This window comes from Oryctolagus cuniculus, chromosome X (genome assembly GCF_964237555.1).
Source record: "Oryctolagus cuniculus chromosome X, mOryCun1.1, whole genome shotgun sequence".
NCBI lineage: Eukaryota > Metazoa > Chordata > Mammalia > Lagomorpha > Leporidae > Oryctolagus > Oryctolagus cuniculus.
This window is the reverse complement of record NC_091453.1, coordinates 19,961,756-19,977,489: the sequence shown is the minus strand read 5'-3', so window position 1 is coordinate 19,977,489 and position 15,734 is coordinate 19,961,756.

Genomic DNA, 15,734 nt, shown 5'->3' with positions numbered 1-15,734 from the left:
TCCTAATTGGACATAAAGGGATAAAACTATGCTTTAGTGAGAAAAGAAGTAAAAACAATACACTCTTAAGACCCATGTAAGCACTGTCAAGGCTATCCACTGCAACCCAGTGTGTAAATGCCAGACACCCATGTTATTTTAGCCCTGGGCATCCTGTGAGCAGGTCTGCCAAAAACGGTGATATAAGCTAAATTAATTCAATCATATCATATTATTTCCATGACACTGTTCCCTAACTGTGATTTATTTTTAACTGTATTCTATCTCTGGTTCCTCCTAAGGGAATCACTGTGTACTTTTTTTGTTTGTTTTTTGTTGATTTTTTTTCACTGTATACTTTGAAACCTAGAATTCTTCCTGATTTTGAAGGTTCACTTAAAAATAGGAGGCAAATTCACACATTCCCAATCGTTATTATTAGTTTCAGTTTGCACATACTGCAAATCAAGTATGTTAAATTAATATCAGCCTTTGATTGAAAGAAAAGTGATCCCTCAAATCAATATCCAGTTTTCCTAAAAGAGCTAGATTTTGTAGATCCTTATGAAGTTCATGACAGGCTGGGCTTTTGGCCTAGCAATTCATACTCAGAACCTCTTCTTACTTCAGCTTTCTGCTAATCCAGAACCTGGGAGGCAGTGGTGATGACTCAAGTGATTGGGTTCCTGCTAACCACATAAGAGACTGGGATTGCATTCCAAGCTCCAGGCTTCTGCCCTAACCAGGGGTGATGCAGGCATTTAGTGAGTAAACCAGTGACTGGAATCTCTCTCTGTTCCTCTTCCTTATCTTCTTTCTCCTCTTCCACCTCCTCCTCCTCCCTCCCTCCCAAAAAATATACAGTGAAAATTAATGGAAAATATGTTATGAAAAACTATACATGGGTTTCAAAATGTTTTGCAGCAAAATGAACTTATATTTTGTAACTACAATTTTTACAAGCATTTCAAGGTACTATCATACATGGCCATATTAAATTTTTTAAAAATACCAAAGAAAGTTTATTTGGCATTATAATCAAGATATTTTAACCTTCCTTTACATATCCATGATATGAAGTTAAAGCTCATATTGATGTTCTTTAATATCTTCAGACTCTTAAGATACCTATTTTGTTTCCTAAGGAGCTTTATTCTTTCCAAAAATGCTTATCAAATGTGAAGTTCCTTGCCTTAATTCCTGACTTCATAATATAAAATGAAAAGGATAGTATGAGCTGGCGTTGTGGTACAGCAGGTTAAACTGCCACCTATGATGCTTGAATACCACACTGGGATGCTGGTTTGAGTCCTGACTGCCCTGCTTCTGATCCAACATGCTACTAATGTGTCTGAGAAGGCAGTGGAAGATGGCCCAAGTGCCTCTGCCCCTGACACCCATGTGGGACACCCAGATGGACTTCCAGACTCCTGCCTTAAACCTGTCCAAGTCCTGGATGTGGGCATTCATGGAGTAAACCAGCAGATAGAAGATTTAACTAACTTTCTCTTTCTCTCTTTCCAACTCCCTCTCTCATGCTTTCAAATAAGTAAATGAAATAAATCTTTAAAAAAAACCCTAAACTATAATAATATCTCAAAATTGTAGAATTAGTAGTAACTTCCATTTGGGGAAGGTTTCAGTGTAGTTTGTGGGTATATATTGAACTTAAATATTGTGTTTTCTATTTAATAAAATTGGTAAGTAAGTGTATAATAGGATGCTTTTGCAAGTAGCTCCTGAGAGTGTCACAACATTATATCTCTTAAGCATGCTGGATATCAGAATTCCCTATACCTATCCCCTTTTGGCGAATAATAGGACATTGTACACACAATAATTCTTAACATTCAGAGTTTACTATGTGTCAGGCAGGTTATTATGTGGTTTACATACATTGTCTCATTGTATTTTTATTTCAACGCTGTGAAGTCTTTATTATTTTCACCTTCATTGTACAGATATAAAATTGAAGCTCAGAATGCTTGTAATTTGAATAGGACCTAGTGCATCCATAGTATCAAAACAGAAAACTGCACACTCAGAATAGTTCCATGTGAGGAGAGTTTATTTGCAAAGGAAATGTTTAGAAAGGTATGTGGCAAGCATGAGAAATTAAACTTGCAGCTAGTAGTCCTTAAGGCATTATGGCCTTTAGGAACTCCCAAAGGGTAATGTGCATTGGGCTAGCATTCAGGGTTTTTGTCTGAGAACTTTTACTAACTCTTCTCTATTGTGAGCTGTCCTTTTGCTATAGACCTTAGTTTTCTATCCATAAATGGAGGTATGTCAAAAAAATGATCTGAAAGATCATTCCCTTCTTTTTTCCAATATCCTCTGATTCTGTATTTCTGTAGAAGAATTACCTAAAATGTTGGTCCCTCATTTTTGGTAAAATCCTATAATGCTATGTTCACAAAATTAATTCTTGGCATAGACAAAGGGATCTGTTACTCAGGGACCACTTAGATCCATCTCTGCTTGTGGGCAGCTGAACTGTACAGGGGTTATTGGACTGTCTGTATGCTTATCTATGTCTTTACTGAGATACAGTAAGACATGTACATTTTGGAGTTTCTACCACATAGCCACTGAAGCTAAGAATCCAGAATCTGACTTTTAAAGTAAACAAAAAGGAAAAACCAAATCTCTGATCTATCACTTGCATTACAGTTATGAAAAACAAATTAGCCTATCAGTGTGATCAATTGTGAACAGAAATTGATGACTTGGACTAGTGAGATGGCATTGGTACATGCAACCTTGATGGGATTGTATTGGAATCCCCTGGCACGTTTCAAACTCCACCATTTGGGGCAAGTCCGACTGAGCATGTCCCAAATTGGACATCTCCTCCCTCTCTTATTCCTACTCTTATATTTGACAGGGATCACTTTTCAGTTAAAATTTAAACACCTAAGAATAATTGTGTGTTAATTACAGAGTTCAACCAATAGTACTAGAACAAAAAAAAAATACTAAAAGGGATAAAGTATTACATTGTATTTCGACAGTCAGCACAAGGGCTGATCAATTCACTGTTTCTCATAGTGTCCATTTCACTTCAACAGGTTTCCTCTTTGGTGCTCAGTTAGTTGTCGCCGCCGATCAGGGAGAACATATGATATTTGTCCCTTTGGGACTGGCTTAATTCACTCAGCATAATGTTTTCCAGATTCCTCCATCTTGTTGCAAATGACTGGGTTTCATTGTTTTTGACTGCTGTATAGTATTCTATAGAGTACATGTCACATAATTTCTTTATCCAGTCTACAGTTGATGGGCATTTGGGTTGGTTCCAGGTCTTAGCTATTGTGAATTGAGCTGCAATACACATTAAGGTGTAGACAGCTTTTGTCTGCCAGTTTAATTTCCTTTGGGTAAATTCCAAGGAGTGGGATGGCTGGGTTGTATGGTAGGGTTATATTCAGGTTTCTGAGTAATCTCCAGACTGGCTTCCATAGTGGCTTAACCAGTTTGCATTCCCACCAACAGTGGGTGAGTGTCCCTTTTTCCCCACATCCTCGCCAGCATCTATTGTTGGTAGATTTCTGCATGTGAGCCATTCTAACCGGGGTGAGGTGAAACCTCATTGTGGTTTTGATTTGCATTTCCCTGATTGCTAGTGATCTTGAACATTTTTTCATGTGTCTGTTGACTGTTTGGATTTCCTCTTTTGAAAAATGTCTATTGAGGTCCTTGGCCCATCTCTTAAGTGGGTTGTTTGTTTTGATGTTGTGGAGTTTCTTGATTTCTTTGTAGATTCTGGTTATCAACCCTTTATCAGTTGCATAGTTTGCAAATATATTTTCCCATTCTGTCGGTTGCCTCTTCACTCTCCTGACTGTATCTTTTGCAGTACAGAAACTTCTCAATTTGATGCAGTCCCAATAGTTAATTTTGGCTTTGACTGCCTGTGCTTCTGGGGTCTTTTCCAAGAAGTCTTTGCCTGTGCCTATATCTTGCAGGGTTTCTCCAATGTTCTCTAATAATTTGATGGTGTCGGTTCATAGATTTAAGTCTTTAATCCATGTTGAGTGAATTTTTGTGTAAGGTGAAAGGTAGGGGTCTTGCTTCATGCTTCTGCACGTGGAAATCCAGTTTTCCAAGCACCATTTATTGAATAGACTGTCCTTACTCCAGGTATTGGTTTTGGATCCTTGATCAAATATAAGTTGGCTGTAGATGTTTGGATTGATTTCTGGTGTTTCTCTTCTGTTCCATTGGTCTATCCATCTGTTTCTGTACCAGTACCAAGTTGTTTTGATAACAACTGCCCTGTAGTATGTCCTGAAATCTGGTATTGTGATGCCTCCAGCTTTGTTTTTGTTGCAAAAGATTGCTTTAGCTATTCGAGGTCTCCTGTGTTTCCATATGAATTTCAGCATCATTTTTTTCAGATCTGAGAAGAAGGTCTTCAGTATTTTGATTGGTATCGCATTGAATGTATAAATTGCTTTTGGAAGAATGAACATTTTGATTTTATTGATTCTTCCAATCCATGAGCATGGAAGATATTTCCATTTTTTGGTATCCTCTTCTATTTCTTTCTTTAAGGTTTTGTAATTTTCATCATAGAGATCTTTAACGTCCTTGGTTAAGTTTATTCCAAGGTATTTGATTGTTTTTGTAGCTATTGTGAATGGGATTGATCATAGCAGTTCTTTCTCAGCCGTGGCATTGCCTGTGTATACAAAGGCTGTTGATTTTTGTGCATTGATTTTATATCCTGCTACTTTGCCAAAACTCTTCTATGAGTTCCAGTAGTCTCTTAGTAGAGTTATTTGGGTCCCCCAAGTAAAGAATCATATCATCTGCAAAAAGGGATAGTTTAAGTTCTTCCTTCCCAATTTGTATCCCTTTAATTTCTTTTTCTTGCCTAATAGCTCTGGCTGAAGCTTCCAGAACTATATTGAGTAGCAGTGGTGAGAGTGGGCATCCCTGTCTGGTACCAGATCTCAATGGAAATGCTTCCAACTTTTCCCCATTCAATAGGATGTTGGCTGTGGGTTTTTCATAAATTGCTTTCATTGTATTGAGCAATGTTCCTTCCATACCCAGTTTGCTTAGAGTTTTCCTCATGAAAGGGTGTTGTATTTTATCAAATGTTTTCTCTGCATCTATTGAGATAATCATATGGTTTTTCTTCTGCAGTCTGTTAATGTGGTGTATCACATTGATTGTTTTGCGAACATTGAACCATACCTGCATGCCAGGGATAAATCCCACTTAGTCTGGGTGAATGATCTTTCTGATGTGTTGTTGCATTCTATTGGCCAGAATTTTATTGAAGATTTTTGCATCTATGTTCATCAGGGATATTGGTCTGTAATTCTCTTTCAATGCTGCATCTTTTTCTGGCTTAGGGATTAAGGTGATGCTGGCTTCATTAAAAGAATTTAGGAGGATTCCCTCTTTTTCGATTGTTCTGAATAGTTTGAGAAGAATTGGAGTTAGTTCTTCTTTAAATGTCTGGTAGAATTCAGCAGTGAATCCATCTGGTCCTGGGCTTTTCTTTGTTGGGAGGGCCTTTATTACTGCTTCAATTTCTGTCTCAGTTATGGGTCTGTTTAGGTTTTCTATGTCTTCCTGGTTCAATTTAGGTAGGTTGCATGTGTCCAGGAATCTATCCATTTCTGATAGATTTCCCAGTTTGCTGGCATACAAGTCCTTGTAGTAATTTCTGATGATTCTTTTTATTTCTGTGGTGTCTGTTGTTACGTTTCCTTTTTCTTCTCTGATTTTATTGATTTGGGTCTTTTCTCTTCTTTTTTTTTTTTTTTTTTTTTTTTAGTTAGTTGGGCCAATGGGGTGTCAATTTTGTTTATTTTTTCAAAAAACCAGCTCTTCCTTTGGCTGATTCTTTGTAATTTTTTTTGGATTCAATCCTGTTGATTTCTTCTCTGATTTTAATTATTTCTCTTCTCCTACTAGATTTGGGTCTGGTTTGCTATAGGTTTTCTAGATCCTTGAGGTGAATTGAAAGCTCATCTATTTGGTGCCTTTCCAATTTCTTGATGTAGGCACCTATTGATATAAACTTTCCTCTTAACACTGCTTTTGCTGCGTCCCATAAGTTTTGGTATGTTGTGCTGTTATCCTCATTTACTTCCAGAAAGTTTTTGATTTCTCTTTTGATTTCTTCTATGACCCATTGTTCATTCAGGAGCATGTTGTTCAATCTCCATGTGTTTGCGTATGCTCTAGGGATTCCTGAGTTGCTAATTTCCAACTTCATTCCTTTATGGTCTGAGAAGCTGCATGGTATGATTCTAATTCTTTTGAATTAAGCTGAGACTTGCTTTATGGCCTAGTATGTGGTCAATCCCAGAGAAGGTTCCATGTACTGCTGAGAAGAATGTAAAATCTTTAGCTGTAGGATTGAAAGTTCTGTATATATCTGTTAGATCCATTTGGGCTATAGTGTCGTTTAAATCTACTGTCTCCTTGTTGATCTTCTGTCCTGTTGATCTATTTCTGAGAGTGGAGTATTGAAGTGCTCTGGTACTATTGTATTGGAGTCTAAGTCTCCCTTTAAGTCCCTTAACAAATCTTTTAAATAAACCGGTGCCCTGTAATTAGGTGCATATACATTGATAATCATTATATCTTCCTGCTGAATTGATCCCTTAATCATTATATAGTGCCCCTCTTTGTCTCTCTTAACAGTTTTTTTTGGTAAAGTTTATGTTGTCTGATATTAAGATGGCTATGCCCGCTCTTTTTTCATTTCTGTTTGCTTGGTGTATCTTTTTCCAGCCTTTCACTTTCAGTCTGTATGCATCTTTGTGGAAAGATGTGTTTCTTGTAAGCAGCAAATAGATGGGTTTTGTTCCTTAACCCAATCAGCCAATCTGTGTCTTTTAACTTGAGAGTTCAGGCCATTAACGTTCAATGTGACTATTGATAAGTAGTAACTTTGCCCTGCCATTTGCCAAAGATATTTTCTAATATATGCTTTGAACTTCCTGTGATCTTTTGCTGTGAGGTTTCCTTCCTTTACCTTCTTTCATATTGATGACCGTATTTCTGTGTTTCTGTGTGTAACACATATTTAAGCATCTTTTGCAGGGCTGGACGAGTGGTGCAAATTCTTTCAATGTCCGTTTGCTATGAAAAGTCTTTATTTCACCTTCATTCACAAATGAGAGCTTAGCAGGATATAATATTCTGGGCTGGCAGTTTTTCTCTCTTAGTAGCTGGGCTATGTCTCGCCATTCCCTTCTAGCTTGTAGGGTTTCTGATGAGAAGTCTGCTGTGAGTATAACTGGAGATCCTCAGAATAATCTGATGTTTCTCTCTTGCACATTTTAGAATCTTTTCTTTCTGTTTCACTGTGGTGAGTTTGATTACAATGTGTTATGGTGAGGATCTCTTTTGGTCATGTTTACTAGGGGTTTTATGAGCTTCTTATACTAGGATGTCTCTGTCCTTCTCCAAACCCGGGAAGTTCTCTCTAAAAAGTTCCGGGAAGTATCTCACTAAAAAGGCCTTCTAATCCTTTCTCCCTCTCCATGCCTTCAGGAACTCCTAGAACCCGAATGTTGGGTTTTTAAATAGTTATCCTGAAGATTCCCGACAATATGTTTTAGATTTCTAATTTCCTCTTCTTTACTTTGGTTTGACTGTACACTTTCCTGTGCTCTGTCTTCTAAGTCCGATATTCTCTCTTCTGTTTCACTGACTCAGTACTGTGATGCCTCTGGCTTTGTTTCTGTTGTACAAAATTGCTTTAGCATGTACCAGTGCCATCTAACTAGTCTAAGTGATCAGTTTCTGTTCACAGTTGATCATGATAGGACTAAGAGTCAAAGGGATCACACAAACAAGACTAGTGTCTTGTAATACTAACTGATAGAATCAAAAAGGGAGAGAACCATCCATCATGGGAAGTGGGATACACAGCAGACTCATAGAATGGCAGATGTCCTAAATCGCACTCTGGCCTCAAAATCAGCCCTTAAGGCATTCGGATCTGGCTGAAGAACCCATGACAGTATTTTAGGCATGGAAAGCCAAGACACTCTGAAAAAAAAAAAAAAAGACCTAAATGAAAGATCTCTGTGAGTGAGATCCTAGTGGAAAGAACAGGGCCATCAAAGAAGGAGGTACTTTTCTCTGAAGGGAGGAGAGAACTTCCACTTTGACTATGACCCTGTCGGAATAAGATTGAAGTCGGCAAACTCAAAAGGCTTCCATAGCCTTGGAAACTCATGATTAGAGCCTAGGGAGATTACTGATGCCATAAGCAAGAGTGTAAATAGTTAAGTCAACAACAGGAGTCACTGTGTACTTACTTCTCCTGTGGGATCTGTCCTTAATGTGTTGTCCAGTGTGAAGTAATTCTATAACTAGTACTGAAACAGTATTTTACACTTTATGTTCTGTGTGGGTGCAAACTGATGACATCTTTACTTAATATATACTGAATCGATCTTCTGTATATAAAGATAATCGAAAATGAATCTTGATGTGAATGGAATGGGAGAAGGAGTGGGAGATGGGAGGGGTGTGAGTGAGAGGGAAATTATGGGGAGGGGGAGCCAATGTAATCCATAAACTGTACTTTGGAAATTTATATTTACTAAATAAAAAATTCAAAAAAAAAAACAAATTGGCTGCTTCATAGAAGGTGCACTTTTGCTAGGGAATAATCTCTACAATATCACATTGGTGAAAATCAGATAAATTCGAGTGCTCATTATATTTAGAAGGCAAAATGAAAGGTGATTCTTGGAAATTGTTTTGATTTTAACTGAAGTATATGATCCAAACAAATATTTTTTAAATATATGATGGTTTAGATTTGGTGACACTCTCTTAACTTATTCTTCAAAATTTGTTATCTTCATGGTTATTTCAATAGAAAATAGGGAACAAAAATGTATCATCGATGAAGAGATTTTTTTTTTTTTGACAGGCAGAGTGGACAGTGAGAGAGACAGAGAGAAAGGTCTTCCTTTGCCGTTGGTTCACCCTCCAATGGCCGCTGCGGCCGGCGCGCTGCGGCCGGCGCACCGCGCTGATCCGATGGCAGGAGCCAGGAGCCAGGTGCTTTTCCTGGTCTCCCATGGGGTGCAGGGCCCAAGCACCTGGGCCATCCTCCACAGCACTCCCTGGCCACAGCAGAGAGCTGGCCTGGAAAAGGGGCAACCGGGACAGAATCCGGTGCCCCAACCGGGACTAGAACCCGGTGTGCCGGCGCCACAAGGCGGAGGATTAGCCTAGTGAGCCGCGGCGACGGCGATGAAGAGATATTTTTAAAAAGTCATTTGTGAGATGCTTCTTTAGATTTCAGAAACAATATGCAGGTTAACAAATGGACATTGGACACCAAATGCAAATATTATTGCATTAAATTATTTCCTTGTCATTTTCTACTCTTATTCCTTTCTGGAATCATTAGCACGTCAGCTCAAAGAAAGCAATAAAGGGATAAAGAGAAGCAGCACTGAGCACAAAAAGTAACTCTCTGCAATTGTAAGCCTTGTAACAGTAAACTAATGCCTGTGGGTTACATGAAAGATTTCATATTTCAGATAATTTCATTTAGCACCAAAAACAGAAATGAGAGAGTTTAGAGTAGCTACAACCTGCTGAAAATATACACAAGGAGGAATTCCCTTTCAGTCAAAATTATATGCTGTGCTTATAATGACTATAATTTTTATCAGCGACCTGAATACAAGGGCAATTTTTGTCGTTTATAAATTATATCTATTAACTAAAAGGCAAGGTAACTGTTAAGTGCACAGTGCTCATGGCTAGTGGTAAATTTCCTCCTTTCTTAAGCTTATTATTATTTCTTTGACCTAAATTGCTGTTCCCCATCACAAAGGGCTTTTTACAATTCTAGAAGTCTGAAAGAAAGAACTGAAAGTTCTGTAGCAAAATGTATATGTGTCTATTTAGGTAAGTATTCTAAGCTTTTTTTGAGATATTAGCTGATTAAAAAACAAATTATTTTAATCTAAAATATGTATATGATCATGATTCCCAGCTGCTCTTGACTCTGATAACATTGGAATCACATGTTCAAATCAATTATTAAATTGCTTACTGTTAACCTAGGATAGTTAAATATATTGCTTTTGTATATCAGAGAAAATTTGTTATTAAACTTTTAGTTAAATGTTTGCAAACAAGAAGTACCTTTAATATGACATTTTAACTTAGATTTATTGAATAATGCAGTTCTGAAGACAAAGCAATTGAGTATTTTCCAAGGGATTTGGGATGAATTCTTAAGAGATGTCAAGCTTCTGAGAGATTACTTGTCAAAATGTGTGCCTTCTTAGGGAGGGCAGGCCAAAATGTTGGCAGAATTGGAATTTTATATATGATACAATTTCTGAAATGCTTAAAAGACCTCTTTGTAACAAATGGCTAGTTTACAATGGCATTATAACTAGTCTTGTAGAATTTCTGATAGTCATCTAATTTCTTATTTTTGAAGAAAAAAGTGTTATTATTTCAACTCCAGGTGAATGTTTGCAAATATTTCACCTGATGTTATTTGAGAAATATGTATTCTGAGGTTCAAGATCTCCTCTATTACTGGGCATAATTGATTAAACTGTTATATTGACGGACACAGAGACCAGAACCAAGTAAAATGATAGTGTCAGCTACATTTGAAGTTAAAGAGTGTAAAGTTCCCAGTCTAGAATTATCAGTGAAAACCAGTCAACTTTGGAATAATTTTGGAATCTAGAAATATTGATAGTAGCCTGAAGATGCTTAGTGGCAGAGCTAGGAAGGGGAAACCCTATGTATTGGCCTCCAAAATAAGAAATAAGCAGAAGATATTATGAAGCAAAAGTCTTGATCTGGTACCCTCCATGTCATCCTATCAACTATAGACAGTGCAGTGACTACATACAGTGAGCAGCATATTATTTATTTTTATAATATTTTATTTTGTTTTTGATAGAAAACTTTTATTTCATAAATATAAATTTCAAAAGTACAACTTTTGGATTATAGCGATTCTTCCACCAATAACCACCTTCCCACAAGAAAACCATCCCATCTCCTACTACATCTCCCATCCTATTCTTTATTAAGATTCATTTTTAATTATCTTTATATGCAGAAGATCAACTCTATACTAAGTAAAAATTTCAAAAGTTTGCACCCACACAGAAACACAAAGCATAGAGTACGGTTTGAGTAGTAGTTTTACTGTTAATTCTCATAGTACAACACATTAAGGACAGGGGTCCTACATGGGGAGAAAGTGCACAGTGACTCCTGTTGTTGATTGAAAAATTGATACTCTTATTTATGGTGTCAGTAATCACCCAAGGCTCTTGTCATGAGCTGCCAAGGCTATGGAAGCCTCTTAAGTTCACAAACTCTGACCTTACTTAGAGAAGGCCATAATCAAAGTGGAAGTCCTCTCCTCCCTTCAGAAAAAAGTACGTCCATCTTTGATGGCTCCTTCTTTCCACTGGGATCTCATTCACAGATATCTTTTATTTAGGTCATTTGTTGCCACAGTGTCTTGGCTTTCCATGCCTGAAATACTCTCATGGGCTTTGTAGCCAGATCTGAATGCCTTAAGAGCTGATTCTGAGGCCAGAATGCTGTTTAGGGCATCTGCCATTCTATGAGTCTGCTGTGTATCCTGCTTCCAATGTTCATTCATTCTCTCCTTTTTAATTCTATCAACTATTATTAGCAGACACTGATCTTATTTATGTGATCCCTTTGACACTTAATCCTATCTTTATGATCAATTATGAACTTAAACTGATCATTTTAACTAGTAAGATGGTATTGGTACCTGCCAACTTAACGGAATTTGGAGTCCTATGGCACATTTCTAGCTTTACCATTAGGGGTAAGTCAGAGTGAGTGTGTGCTGAACTGTACATCTCCTCCCTCTCTTATTCCCACTCTTATTTTTTAACAAGGATCAATTTTTGGTTGAATTTAAACACCTAAAAATAATTGTGTGTTAATTAAAGAGTTCAAACAATGGTATTAAGTAGAAAAAGAAAATACTAAAATGAATAAAATAGTAATCTGTTCCTCAACATTCAGGACAAGGGCTGATCAAGTCATTGCTTCTCATAGTGTTAGTTTCACTTCCATGGGTTTCCTTTTAGGTGTTCAGTTAGTTGTCACAGATCAGGGAGAACATATAATATTTGTCCCTTTGGTACTGGCTTATTTCACTCAGCATAATGTGCTCCAGATTCCTCCATCTTGTTGCAAATGACCGGGTTTCATTTTTTTTACTGCTGTATAGTATTCTATAGAGTACATATCCCATAATTTCTTTATCCAGTCTACTGTTGATGGGCATTTAGGTTGTTTCATTCTATTGTGAATTGAGCTGCAATAAACATTGTGGTGCAGATAGCTCTTTTATTTGCCAATTGAATTTCCCTTGGTTAAATTACAAGGAGTGGGATGGCTGGGTCATGTGGTAGGGCTGTATTGAGGTTTCTGAGGAATTTCAAAACTGTCTTTATAGTGGTTTTACCAGTTTGCATTCCCACCAACAGTGGATTGGTATGCTTTTTTCCCCACATCCTCACCAGCATCAGTATGTAAGCCATTCTGCCTGGGGTGAAGTGAAACCTCATTGTGGTTTTGATTTGCATTTCCCTGATGGCTAGTGATCCTGAACATTTTTTCAAGTGTCTGTTGGCCATTTGGATTTCCTCTTTTGAAAAATGTCTGTTTAGGTCCTTGCCCATTTCTTAAGTGGGTTGTTTGTTTTGTTGTGGAGTTTCTTGATCTCTTTGTAGATTCTGGTTATTAATCCTTTATCAGTTGCATAATTTGCAAATATTTTCTCCCATTCTGACAGTTGCCTCTTAACTTTCCTGACTGTTTCTTTTGCAGTACTGAAACTTCTCAATTTGATGTAATCCCAATTGCTAATTTTGTCTTTGACTACCTGTGCTTCTGGGGTCTTTTCCAAGAAGTCTTTGCCTGTGCCTATATCTTGCAGGGTTTCTCTGGTGTTCTCTAATAATTTGATGGTGTCAGTTCATAGATTCAGATCTTTAATCCATGTTGAATGGATGCTTGTGTTAGGTATAAAGTAGTGGTCTTGCTTCATGCTTCTGCACATGGAAATCCAGTTTTCCCAGCACCATTTGTTGAATAGACTGTCCTTGTTCCAGGGAATGATTTTAGCTCCTTGATCAAATATAAGTTGGTTGTAGATGTTTGGATTGATTTCTGGAGTTTCTATTCTGTTCCATTGGTCTACCCATCTGTTTTTGTACCAGTACCATGCTGTTTGATTATAACTGCCCTGTAGTAGGTCTTGAAATCTGGTATTGTGATGCCTCTGGCTCTGTTTTTGTTGTACAAGATTGCTTTAGCTATTCGAGGTCTCCTGTGCCTGCATATGAATTTCAGCATCATTTTTCCAAATCTGAAAAGAATGTCTTTGGTAAATTGATTGGTATCACATTTAATCTGTAAATTGCTTTTGGAAGAATGAACATTTTGATGATATTGATTCTCCCAATCCATGAACATGGATGATTTTACCATTTTTTGGTATCCTCTTCTATTTCTTTCTTTAAAGTTTTGTAATTCTCATCATAGAGATCTTTGACATCCTTGTTAAGTTTATTCCAAGGTATTTAATTTCTTTTGTGGCTATTGTGGATGGGATTGATCTTAGAAGTTATTTCTCAGATGTGGCATTGTCTGTGTAAACAAAGGCTGCTGATTTTTATGTATTGATTTTATATCCTGTTACTTAACCAAACTCTTCTGTGGGTTCCAATAATCTCTTAGTGGAGTTCTTTGGATCCCCTAAATAAATAAATATATCATCTGCAAAGATGGATAGTTTGAGTTCTTCCTTCCCAATTTGTATCCCTTTAATTTCTTTTTCTTGCCTAATAGCTCTGGCTGAAGCTTCCAGAACTATATTGAGTAGCAGTGGTGAGAGTGGGCATCCCTGTCTGGTACCAGATCTCAATGGAAATGCTTCCAACTTTTCCCCATTCAATAGGATGTTGGCTGTGGGTTTTTCATAAATTGCTTTCATTGTATTGAGCAATGTTCCTTCCATACCCAGTTTGCTTAGAGTTTTCCTCATGAAAGGGTATTTTATCGAATGCTTTCTCTGCATCTATTGAGATAATCGTATGGTTTTTCTTCTGCAGTCTGTTAATGTGGTGTATCACATTGATTGTTTTGCGAACATTGAACCATACCTGCATGCCAGGGATAAACCCCACTTAGTCTGGGTGAATGATCTTTCTGATGTGTTGTTGGAGTCTATGGGCCAGAATTTCATTGAGAATCTTTGCATCTATGTTCATCAGGGAGATTGGTCTCTAATTTTCTTTCAATGCTGCATCTTTTTCTGGCTTAGGAATTAAGGTGATGCTGGCTTCCTAGAAAGAATTTGGGAGGATTCCCTCTTTTTCGATTGTTCTGAATAGTTTGAGAAGAATTGGAGTTAGTTCTTCTTTAAATGTCTGGTAGAATTCAGCAGTGAATCCATCTGGTCCTGGGCTTTTCTTTGTTGGGAGGGCCTTTGTTACTGCTTCAGTTTCTGTCTCAGTTATGGGTCTGTTTAGGTTTTCTATGTCTTCCTGGTTCAATTTAGGTAGGTTGCATGTGTCCAGGAATCTATCCATTTCTGATAGATTTCCCAGTTTGCTGGCATACAACTCTTTGTAGTAATTTCTGATGATTCTTTTTATTTCTGTGGTGTCTGTTGTTACATTCCCTTTTTCATCTCTAATTTTATTGATTTGGGTCTTCTCTCTCCTTTTTTGATTAGTTGGGCCAATGGTGTGTCAATTTTGTTTAGTTTTTCAAAAATCAGCTCTTTGTTTTGCTGATCTTTTGTAATTTTTTGTATTCAATTTTGTTGATTTCTTCTCTAATTTTAATTATTTTTCTTCCACTAGCTTTCTGTTTGGTTTGCTGTAGTTTTTCTAGATCCTTGAGATGTATTGATAGCTCATTTTTTGGTGCCCTTCCAATTTCTTGATGTAGGCACCTATTGATATAAACTTTCCTCTTAACACTGCTTTTGCTGTATTCCATAAGTTTGATATGTTGTGTTGTTATCTTCATTTGCTTCCAGAAAATTTTTGATTTCTCTTTTGGTTTTTTTGTATGATCCACTGATCATCCAGGAGTATGTTGTTTTGTCTCATTGTGTTTGCGTATGCTCTAGAGATTCCTGAGTTGCTGATTTCCAGCTTCATTACTTTGTGGTCTGAGAAGATGCATGGTATGATTTCGATTGTTTTGAATTTGCTGAGACTTGCTTTATGGCCTAGTATGTGATCAATCCTAGAGAAAGTTCCATGCACTGCTGAGACCAATGTGTATTCTGCAACTGTAGGATGAAAAGTTCTGTAGAAGCATGTTACTTTTTGTTACAATATGTCAACCCATAACATGATATGGCAAATAGCACAGCTGAGAGCTTTAAGTGAGATGGAAAGTATTAGAATTCCAGGTTCAAGAGCATGCTGTTTTCTCCTACAACAAATAGAAATAAAAAGAGGAGGTGAGAGCGAACAGTTAGTTTTGGACACAACTTGGTTTGGGGATGATTTTACAGAATTTTGAAGAGAAGGACCTTTGAGCAGGATGTAATCGACTCCTCATGGAAATAATACTCCTAAATTGAAGAGAATTCAAAATAATCTTTGAGTTGAAAAGAAGTCCAAGATAAATTTTAAAAGTACAATGAATCATTCAATGTTAAAATTCTTTTTGTCTAGTCATTTTAAAGTGTTGAATTGTTTTAA